Source organism: Leucopleurus acutus, assembly GCF_964270905.1.
Source record: "Leucopleurus acutus genome assembly, chromosome: 10".
NCBI lineage: Eukaryota > Metazoa > Chordata > Mammalia > Artiodactyla > Delphinidae > Leucopleurus > Leucopleurus acutus.
This window is the reverse complement of record NC_139153.1, coordinates 36121441-36133212: the sequence shown is the minus strand read 5'-3', so window position 1 is coordinate 36133212 and position 11772 is coordinate 36121441.

Genomic DNA, 11772 nt, shown 5'->3' with positions numbered 1-11772 from the left:
TGGGGAGGAGGACAGGGGAGAAAAAGGAAATACAGCTCAGGCTTCAGACAGCTCTGGATTCAAATCGCAGAGTAGCCAAAAGATTCTGCTTTTAAGATGTCACTTAATCATTTGAAACCTCCGTTTCCTCATCTGTAAAATGGGGACAAAGCAAGGAGGTACTCGGTGTAACTCCTCACCTCATGTTTGTCCCCGCCCTTGCCACAGAGGAGTCTGTGTCTGAGTTCTAGAATCTATATCTCAGGAGCTCTTTCCTACCTGGGGACAGGGAGGGGAGCAGGGTAGGAGAAAAAAGTGAGAAAATGCCGAGTGGCTGGGTTGAGGTTGAGAGACTTGCTCAGTGTGCCTGTGTGCAGCGAGGAAACTGGTGGCAGCCGGTGTCCCCCTGAGCGTGCAGCTTTCTGTCCCCACCACTTCAACACCTGCTCACGGCTTCCTGTTTCTTCCTCTCCGCCTCTCTCTGGGCACAGGCCTCAGGCAGGGCCCTCCCTGCAGCCCCTCTGGTCCAGTCCCAGGCCCTCGTCCCTGGTGGTGGACGAGGTGCCCCCAGCGCCAGATTGGCTGGCCCTGGCATCCAAGTAGCTGACTTCCAGCAAGTTCATTTTTCTGGGCTGAGGTACAAGTTTCCACAGCTGGAGAGGTGCCAGATGAGGGGGGGCTGATACTGCGGGGATTGGGGGCCAAACCCTCCCCAGAGAGACCTGAGTGTCTCCCTGTCCTCTCCACCTGCCATCCTCTTGGGAAACACTTGAATCCCTGCTCTGCGTCCAGCAGTGAAAGCCCCAGAAGTGGGGCTTTTTCCCCTTGGGCTCACAGTCGGGGGGGGAGACACAGCGTGACATGGGCTGTGCTGGGGAATGCTAGGGCTGTGAGAGCCCAGAGGAGGAGCCTGGGGACCCCTGTTCCCTACTTCTGTTGCACAGGCCCCAGAAGCCCCCAGGGTGGTCCAGAGTGTGTTTAGAACAGAACTACAGTTGGTGAGTGAATTCAGAGTCTCTCCCATCATCCTGCAGCTCCAAGGCAGAGCCATGCAGCCAGAGCCCATTTCCTCCTGCGTGGGCTGGGAGACTAAGTCGTTTTTCAGCCAGAGGCTGTGGAGGGTGGCGGGAAGAACAGAAGTGTGAGTTCTACTCCGCTACCCACACACTGTAACCACCACGAGTTTCTTCCTTAGGCCTCAGTTCCTCATCTGTAAAACGGGACCATTACTCCTTACTGGCTCTTGGAGCTCCCAGCTCTGGGGAATCCCTCAGAGACTGATGCTCGGTACCCCATGGGGCTGGGCAAAGCCTGGGGGATGGGGAAGCAGCTGCCAGGGATGCTGCCAAACTGCCTGGGAAGCTGTGCGGCTCGAGGCCTGTTCCCAGAGTTGCATAGGCACCAGGACTGACGGGTGGCCCAGGAAATGCCTCTCGTGGCTGGGCCCGGAGCCACGCTTTCACTGGGAACTGGGGGTCTGGAAGACGGCCCTCCACCTGCCAGGTAGGTGTGTAGGCAGAGCAGCGAGCTTGGCCTCCACCTGAAATGTGTACCAGGCCTCACACTCAGAGCCAAGCAAACACAGATGCAGGAGGGCCTGGGGGCAGGAGCAGGGCTCTGCTGTCAGATACCCCTGGTTTCAAACCCTGCATGTCCCTAGTTGTGTGACCTCAGTGAGTGACAACTTCCCGGAGGTCCAGTTTCCTTTACTGTAAAATGGGGATGCAGGCAGACTTCATTTTACTGCACTTCGCTGTACTACACTTTGCAGACATCACGTTCTTTACAAATTGAAGGTTCGTGGCAACCCTGCGTGGAGCAAGTCGATCAGCACCATTTCTCCAACGGCATTTGTTCACTTCGTGCTTCTGTGTCACATTTTGGTAATTCTCTCAATATTTCAAACTTTAAATTATTATTATATTTGTTATGGTGATCAGTGATGTCTGATGTTACTATTGTAATTGTTTTGCAGCACCACCAACTGTGCCCATATAAGAACTTAATCCGAACTTCCCTGGTAGTCCAGTGGTTAGGACTCCATGCTTCCACTGCAAGGCACATGAGTTCAATCCCTGGTTGGGGAACTGAGATTCCACTTGCTGCACAGCGCAGCCAAGAAAAACGCAAAAAGATGAGAATCCACCTGCCAATGCAGGGGACACGGGTTCGAGTCCTGGTCTGGGAAGATCCCACATGCCACGGAGCAACTAAGCCTGTGGGCCACAACTACTGAGCCCACGCTCTAGAGGCTGCAAGCTACAACTACTCTAGAGCCCATGTGCCACAACTACTGAAGCCCATGCGCCTAGAGCCGGTGCTCCACAACAAAAGAAACCACCGCAATGAGAAGCCTGCACACTGCAACAAAGAGTAGCTCCTACTCGCTGTAACTAGAGAAAGCCTGCGTGTAGCAATGGAGACCCAACGCAACCAAGATAAATAAATAAATCTATTTTTTAAAAACGGAAATACATTTCACAAGGCTATAGCTGCCACACATAGTGATTCCTCTGATGGGTCTGAAAATTGAAAACCTTTTGGAAAAGGTTTACCATCCTAGATGTCATTAAGACATTTGTGATCCATAGAAAGAGGTCAAAATAACATTAAGAAGAGTTTGGAAGAAGTTGATTCCAACCCTCTTGGATGACTTTGAGGGGTTCAGGACTTCAGTGGAGGAAGTCACTGCAGATGTGATGGAAATAGCAGAAGAACCAGAGTTAGAAGTAGAGCCTGAAGATGTAACTGAATTGCTGCAATCTCATGATAAAACTTTTAACGAACGAGGAATTGCTTCTTATGAATGAACAAAGAAGGTGGTTTCCTGGGATGGAATCCACTCCTGGTGAAGATGCTTTGAAGATTATTGAAATGACAATAAAGGGTTTAGAATATTACATAAACATAGTTGATAAAGCAGTGGCAGGGCTTGAGAGGATTGACTCCAATTCTGGAAGAACTTCTGTGAGTAAAATGCTATCAAACAGCACTGTGTACTATAGAGAAATCATTCATGAAAGGAAGAGTCATTTGATATGGCAAACTTCATTTTTGTTTTATTTTAAGAAATTGTCACAGCTTCCTCAATCTTCAAGCAACCACCACCTTGATCAGTCAGCAGCCATCAACATCGAGGCAAAACCTTCCACCAGCAAAAAGATTACAACTTGCTGAAGGCTCAGATGATGGTTAGCATTTTTTAGCAATAAAGTACTTTTTAATTAAGGTATGTACATTGCTTTTTAAGACCTAATGTTATTGCACTTAATAGATTACAGTATAGTGTAAACATAACTTATATGTACTGGGAAACCCCAAATTTTTTGTGACTCGTGCTTTATTTCGGTGGTCTGGAACCGAACTCGTAATATTGCCGAGGTATGCGTGTAGCTATGCTGATGCTTGTGGACTAGGATGATTTCTGTAAGTGCATCCCACGGTCTCAGGACACAGTAGATGCTCAGTAGACAGCAGCCACTGTGACCCCATCCCCTCAAGGGGATGAAACATGCTCAGGATAGCGGGCCTGTCAGCTGCACATCAGAACCCGTGGGCCTTTTGACCAGACTGCAGGAGGGCACCTTGGCAGTTTCAATTAAAACCTAAAATGTGGGAATTCCCTGACAGTCCAGTGATTAGGACTCCGCGCTTCTACTGCAGGGGGCACTGGTTCGATCCCTGGTCTGGAAACTAAGACCCTGCAAGCCATGTGGCGTGGAATGAATGAATGAATGAATGAATGAATCCTAAAATGCACCCACCCCATGATCCAGCAATCCCCCTTCCCAAGCAGAGCTACCCAGAGGAGTCTCACCCACAGGCCCCAGGAGGCTGGCCCAGGATGCCCACCACCTCGTGGACTAATTGGGAAAAACTGGAAGCAAGCAGAACACCCAGCACCTGGGGAGGTGGTTAAATACTTTCCTGATGTGGAAAGTGGTGCAGGGCCAAGGAATCAAGATGAGCAAGTTAGAGAACCAAAACTTCAGAGCGATTCCACCCTGTGGTTCCATGTGCCAGCTCGTGAGGGCACCCAAAGGTGGAATGAAGGATGAATGAGTGAATGAGTGAATGAATGCGTGGGTTGCGCAGACCACAGTCCCTTTAAGGCAGTGGCTCTCACAGTCAGCGTGCAAAGCATACTGATAAGACACATCCTTTATGCCAAGTTCTAGCCAGCAGGTCTCAGCCCTGACTATACATAGGAATCCGATGCCCAGGCTGCCCCGCGTCTAGTTCTAGGTGATCTCTGGAAGGGACCCCACGTTAGTATTGCTAAAGTGCCCCGCAGTCCAACGGGCACCAGGATTGAGAGCCAGTTGGTTGAGATCTGGGAATCTGCATTTCACCCAGTCGTCCTGGTGGAGCAAGGAGATGCGGCTGTGAGCGGGCCACACCCTGGAAGGTGAAGTCGCCAGCCAGTACCGCCCAGCCCCTGTGTGTGGAAGGCTCCACCGCTGGACCCTGGGACCCCTGCGTGAGCGCGCATCACAGGTGGAAGATCGGTGGGCCCTAAGGGAGGGAGCCTGCGGCGGCTCCGGGAAGCTACAGCGCCCTCTGGTGGCCGGCGGGCTTGCAGGCCCAGGGAGGACCGTTTTGTGCCAGGTACAGTGCTCGGTTCCTAACCCACCTCCTGTCATTAGTCCCTGGGGAAATATTCCAGCAAGGAGGTGCCCGAGGACCATTTTGAAGAGATTCAGAGATGTGGAGGTTACACATCTAGACAGCTCCCCTGGCATTAAGAGGGTCTCTGGTCTGCCCCAAATCTCAACCCCATTCCTTAGCATCCATCACACAATTAGAATCCCATTTCCCCAATTTCTTCCTTACTAAGGTGTGAATGACTGATATGAACTCCCCTCCCCCTGCTCTGGGGGCATGGGTAAGGAGTCGGTAAAACAAGGGTGGCTGCCAATCCTGCCTTGTGACATTAGAAGTGACAGGTGACCAAACCCCAGGAACTCAGAAGTCAATGTCCTCCAGCTGGCAGGTTGCACTGGCCCACTGTCCCAGCTGAGGGTTAGGACATGGTTCAAGAGCAAGACAGCTGTGGCCAACCACAGACCTTTAGAAACCTGCCATCAATAGTATTGGCAAAACCTCTCTGAGCCACTTCCTGGATTTAAATCATAAGTTTCATTTTCATAGGAAAATGAAAAAGGAATGTCTCAAAAATTAAGCCAATTAGACCCACTTTGCATCAATGATAAGTTCAAAATAACTCATTTCACAAAATGCTTGCATTCCATTAAAAATGGATCTTGGGACTTCCCCGGTGGCGCAGTGGTTAAGAATCCTCCTGCCAATGCAGGGAACATAGGTTCGAGCCCTGGTCCAGGAAGATCCCACATGCCGTGGAGCAATTAAGCCCACGTGCCACAACTACTGAAGCCCGCGCCTAGAGCCCGTGCTCTGCAACAAGAGAAGCCACCACAGTGAGAAGCCCACGCACCACAACGAAGAGTAGCCCCTGCTCACAGCAACTAGAGACAGCCTGCGTGCAGCAATGAAGACCTAATGCAGCCAAAGATAAATAAATAAAATAAAATAAAATAAAGCTGAAAAGCCCAAAGAGAAGTCAAACCCAGGTCTTTAAAACTGTTGCCTCAGGGCTCTGCAAAACCACAGCAAGAGGCTGCAGAATATAAAACAAAACTGCTGCTGAAAGCATTTCTACGTGAAAACACACCCTCTGCAAAAAAAAAGAAAAAGAAAAGGATCTTGTTAACTTAATTGTTCTTGAGCACTCTGTTTGGGAACAAGGTATGTTTATAAAAAGAAAGAAAGATTGTCTTTAAACCCTGGCTCAGGTTTGCAGTAGCTGGATATCAAATGCTCCTTTTTATATTGGACCCATACTCAGACTCACCTAGCGTGGGCCAGGAAGTGGCAGCGCTGATGACAAACTATGGGATGCAGACTTGGAGTCAGATCTGGGTCTACACCTGCCTGTCCCATCCCTCCACTGTTACTTGCCCTCTCTGAGCCTCAGTTTCCTCCCCTATAGCTTGGGCATAATAATACCTGCTTTACAGTGTTGTTATGAGGCTGAAGCTTGGAAAACTCTTCGTGCAGCCTGGCACACAGTGAGTACTCAGGAAATCTAAGACTATTGTTCTTATTCTTCACTCTGTGAACATCTTCCATGTCTCACAGCAGTGCTGTAGGTACAAGGCATGGCTGGGCCCAGGCTAGTGTCCGGGAATCTTGTAGAAAGGGGACAAAATTTTCCTGGATGGGAATGGAGTGAAGAGCCCTGGACTGCGAGTCAGGAGTAGGTTCGAGACCTAGCAGCAGGGTCCGTCTCCGCTTCCCTTACTGTGGGCTTTGGGCCATCAGCCAGCTCCACAGCAGAAAAATGAGAGTCTAAGGCTGATGTGAGTGGCAGGTGGGTCTCATGTGGTTTTAAATTATGAAAAAGAAAAGTTGAATGTCAAATGCCCCAGTTCTTGCTAGGTGGGGTGACGTTCAAGTGTGGGGCAGGGCCTCTGCTTAGGACCCGCCCTGAAGTGGAGAGGCAGCACGTCCAAAGGGCTGCCTCTGGAGTGTGGAGTTCCGGAGTTTGGAGAGTTCCTCCTCGTACCCCTGCCCCAACAAACTGCCAGGAAGAAAGAAGTATGAGTCATAGGAAAATGAAAAAGGAATGTCTCAAATCTTGTACGACTCATTATTGATTTCAGAACTTGAGTTGGATTGAAGAATGAGTACAAATAGAGGATTGGTTCAAGATGGCAGAGTAGAAGGACATGCTCTCACTCCCTCTTGCAAGAACACCAGAATCACAACTAACTGCTGAAGAGTCATCGACAGGAAGACACTGGAACTCACCAAAAAAGATACCCCACAGAAGTCCACCCACTGGAGTGAAGGTTCTGAGCCCCACGTCAGGCTTCCCACCTGGGGGTCCAGCAACGGGAGGAGGAATTCCTAGAGAATCAGACTTTGAAGGCTAGCGGGATTTGATTGCAGGACTTCTACAGGACTGGGGGAAACAGAGACTCCACTCTTGGAGGGCACACACAAAATAGTGTGCGCATCGGGACACAGAGGAAGGAGCAGTGACCCCATAGGAGACTGAACCAGACCTACCTGCTAGTGTTGGAGGGTCTCCTGCAGAGGCAGGGGGTGGCTGTGTCTCACCGTGAGGACAAGGACACTGGCAGCAGAAGTTCTGGGAAGTACTCCTTGGTGTGAGCCCTCCCAGAGTCAGCCATTAGCCCCACCAAAGAGCCCGGGTAGGCTCCAGTGTTGGGTCGCCTCAGACCAAACAACCAACAGGGAGGGAACCCAACCCCACCCATCAGCAGACAAGTGGATTAAAGTTTTACTGACCTCTGCCCACAAAAGCAACAGCCAGCTCTACCCAGCACCAGTCCCTCCCATCAGGAGACTTGCTCAAGGCTCTTAGATAGCCTCATCCACCAGAGGGCAGACAGCCAAAGCAAGAAGAACTACAATCCTGCAGCCTGTGGAACAAAAACCACACTCACAGAAAGATAGACAAGATGAAAAGGCAGAGGACTATGTACCACATGAAGGAACAAGATAAAACCCCAGAAAGACTACTAAATGAAGTGGAGATAGGCAACCTTCCAGAAAAAGAATTCAGAATAATGATAGTGAAGATGATCCAGGACCTCGGAAAAAGAATGGAGGCAAAGATCGAGAAGATGCAAGAAATGTTTAACAAAGAGCTAGAAGAATTAAAGAACAAAGAAACAGAGATGAACAACACAATATCTGAAATGAAAAATACACTAGAAGGACTCAATAGCAGAATAACTGAGGCAGAAGAACAGATAAGTGACCTGGAAGGCAGAATGGTGGAATTCACTGCTGCGGAACAGAATAAAGAAAAAGAATGAAAAGAAATGAAGACAGCCTAAGAGACCTCTGGGACAACATTAAACGCCACAACATTTGCATTATAGGGGTCCCAGAAGAAGAGAGAGAGAAAGGACCCGAGAAAATATTTGAAGAGATTACAGTCGAAAACTTCCCTAACGTGGGAAAGGAAATAGTCACCCAAGTCCAGGAAGCACAGAGAGTCCCATACAGGATAAACCCAAGGAGAAACACTGAGACACATAGTAATCAAATTGGCAAAAATTAAAGACAAAGAAAAATTATTGAAAGCAACAAGGGAAAAACGACAAATAACACACAAGGAAACTCGCATAAGGTTAAGAGCTGATTTCTCAGCAGAAACTCTACAAGCCAGAAGGGAGTGTCATGATATACTTAAAGTGATGAAAGGGAAGAACCTACAACCAAGATCACTCTCCCCAGCAAGGATCTCATTCAGATTCGATGGAGAAATCAAAAGCTTTACAGACAAGCAAAAGCTAAGAGAATTCAGCACCACCAAAGCAGCTCTACAACAAATGCTAAAGGAACTTCTCTAAGTGGGAAACACAAGAGAAGGAAAGGACCTACAAAAACAAACCCAAAACAATTAAGAAAATGGTAATAGGAACATACATATCGATAGTTACCTTAAACATGAATGGATTAAATGCTCCAAACAAAAGACACAGGCTTGATGAATGGATAAAAAAGCAAGACCCATATATATGCTGTCTACAAGAGACCCACTTCAGACGTAGGGGCACATTCAGACTGAAAGTGAGGGGATGGGAAAAGATATTCCATGCAAATGGAAATCAAAAGAAAGCTGGAGTAGCAATACTCATATCAGATAAAATAGACTTTAAAATAAAGACTGTTACAAGAGACAAGGAAGGACACTACATAATGATCAAGGGATCAATCCAAGAAGAAGATATAACAATTATAAATGTTATAAATTATTATAAATTATTAATATATATATGCACCCAACATAGGAGCACCTCAATACATAAGGCAACTGCTAACAGCTCTAAAAGAGGAAATCTACAGTAACACAATAATAGTGGGGGACTTAAACACCTCACTTACACCAATGGACAGATCATCCAAACAGAAAATTAGTAAGGAAACACAAGTTTTAAATGACACAACAGACTAGATAGATTTAATTGATATTTATAGGACATTCCACCCAAATACAGCAGATTACACTTTCTTCTCAAGTGTGCACGGAACATTCTCCAGGATAGATCACATCTTGTGTTACAAATCAAGCCTCAGTAAATTTAAGAAAATTGAAATCATATCAAGCATCTTTTCTGACCACAGCGCTATGAGATTAGAAATCAATTACAGGGAACTAGAGAAAGCCCGTATGCAGCAACAAAGACCCAACACAACCAAAAATAAATAAACTAATTAAGTTTTTTAAAAAAGAAAAAGAAACAGAGGGAAGTACACCTGAAACTAACTACTAACTAAAACTAACTGAAACTAACTACTAACACAGCATTGTAAATCAACTATACTCCAATAAAATTTTTTTAAAAATCAGTTACAGGGAAAAAAATGTAAAAAACACAAACACATGGAGGGTAAACAATACATTACTAAATAACCAAGAGATCACTGAAGAAATCAAAGAAGAAATCAAAAAATACAAATGATAATGAAAACACAATGATCCAAAACCTATGGGATGTAGCAAAAGCAGTTCTAAGAGGGAAGGTTATAGCTATATAAGCCTACCTCAAGAAACAGGAAATATCTCAAATAAACAATCTAAAATTACACCTAAAGGAACTAGAGAAAGAAGAACAAACAAAACCCAGAGTTAGCAGAAGGAAAGAAATCATAAAGATCCGAGCAGAAATAAATGAAATAGAAACAAAGAAAACAACAGCAAAGATCAATAAAACTAAAAGTTGATTCCTTGAGAAGATAAACAAAATTGACAAACCATTAGCCAGACTCATCAAGAAAAAGAGGGAGAGGATTCAAATCAATAAAATTAGAAACGAAAAAGGAAAAGTTACAACAGACACCGCAGAAATACAAAGTGTCTTAAGAGACTACTACAAGCAACTCTATGCCAATAAAATGGACAACCTGGAAGAAATGGACAAATTCTTAGAAAGGTATAATCTTCCAAGACTGAACCAGGAAGAACTAGAAAATATGAACAGACCTATCACAAGTAATGAAATTGAAACTGTGATTAAAAATCTTCCAACAAACAAAAGTCCAGGACCAGATGGCTTCACAGATGAATTCTATCAAACATTTAGAGAAGAGCTAACACCCATCCTTCTCAAACTCTTCCAAAAAATGGCAGAGGAAGAAACACTCCCAAACTCATTCTATGAGGCCATCACCACACTGATACCAAAACCAGACAAAGATACTACAAAAAAAGAAAACTAGAGACCAATATCACTGATGAATACAGATGCAAAAATCCTCAACAAAATACTAGCAAACAGAATCCAACAACACATTAAAAGGATCATACACCATGATCAAGTGGGATTTAACCCAGGGATGCAAGCATTCTTCAATATATGCAAATCAAAGGATGTGATACAACATATAAACAAATTGAAGAATAAAAACCATATGATCATCTCAATAGAGGCAGAAAAAGCTTTTGACAAAATTCAACACCCATTTATGATAAAAACCTCTCCAGAAAGTGGTCATAGAGGGAACCTACCTCAACATAATAAAGGCTATATACGACAAACCCACAGCAAACGTCATTCTCAATGGTGAAAAACTGAAGCATTTCCTCTAAGATCAGGAACAAGACAAGGATGTCCACTCTTGCCACTTTTATTCAACACAGTTTTGGAATTTCTAGCCACGGCAATCAGAGAAGAAATAAAAGGAATCTGAATTGGAAAATAAGAAGTAAAACTGTCACTGTTTGCAGATGACATGATACTATACATAGAGAATCCTAAAGATGCCACCAGAAAACTACTAGAGCTCATCAATGAATTTGGTAAAGTTGCAGGATACAAAATTAATGCACAGAAATCTCTTGCATTCCTATACACTAATGATGAAAAATCTGAAAGAGAAATTAAGGAAACACTCCCATTTACCATTGCCACAAAAATAATAAAATACCTAGGAATAAACCTACCTAGGGAGACAAAAGACCTGTATGCAGAAAACTGTAAGACACTGTTGAAAGAAATTAGAGATGAAATGAACAGATGGAGAGACATACCATGTTCTTGGATTGGAAGAATCAATATTGTGAAAATGACTATACTACCCAAAGCAATCTACAAATTCAATGCAATCCCTATCAAATTACCAATGGCATTTTTTACAGGACTAGAACAAAAAATCTTAAAATTTGCATGGAGACACAAAAGACCCCGAATAGCCAAAGCAGTCTTGAGGGAAAAAAACGGAGCTGGAGGAATCAGACTCCCTGACTTCAGACTATACGACAAAGCTACAGTAATCAAGACAATATGGTACTGGCACAAAAACAGAAAAATAGATCAATGGAACAGGATAGAAAGCCCTGAGATAAACCCATGCACCTATGGTCAACTAATCTATGACAAACGATGCAAGGATATACCATGGAGAAAAGACCGTCTCTTCAATAAGTGGTGCTGGGAAAACTGGACGGCTACATGTAAAAGAATGAAATTAGAACACTCCCTAACACGATACACAAAAATAAACTCAAAATGGATTAAAGACCTAAATGTAAGACCGGACACTATAAAACGCTTAGAGGAAAACACAGGAAGAACACTCTTTGACATAAATCACAGCAAGATCTTTTTTGATCCACCTCCTAGAGTAATGGAAATAAAAACAAAAATAAACCAATGGGACCTAATGAAACTTAAAAGCTTTTCCCAAGCAAAGGAAACTACAAACAAGACGAAAAGACAACCCTCAGAATTGGAA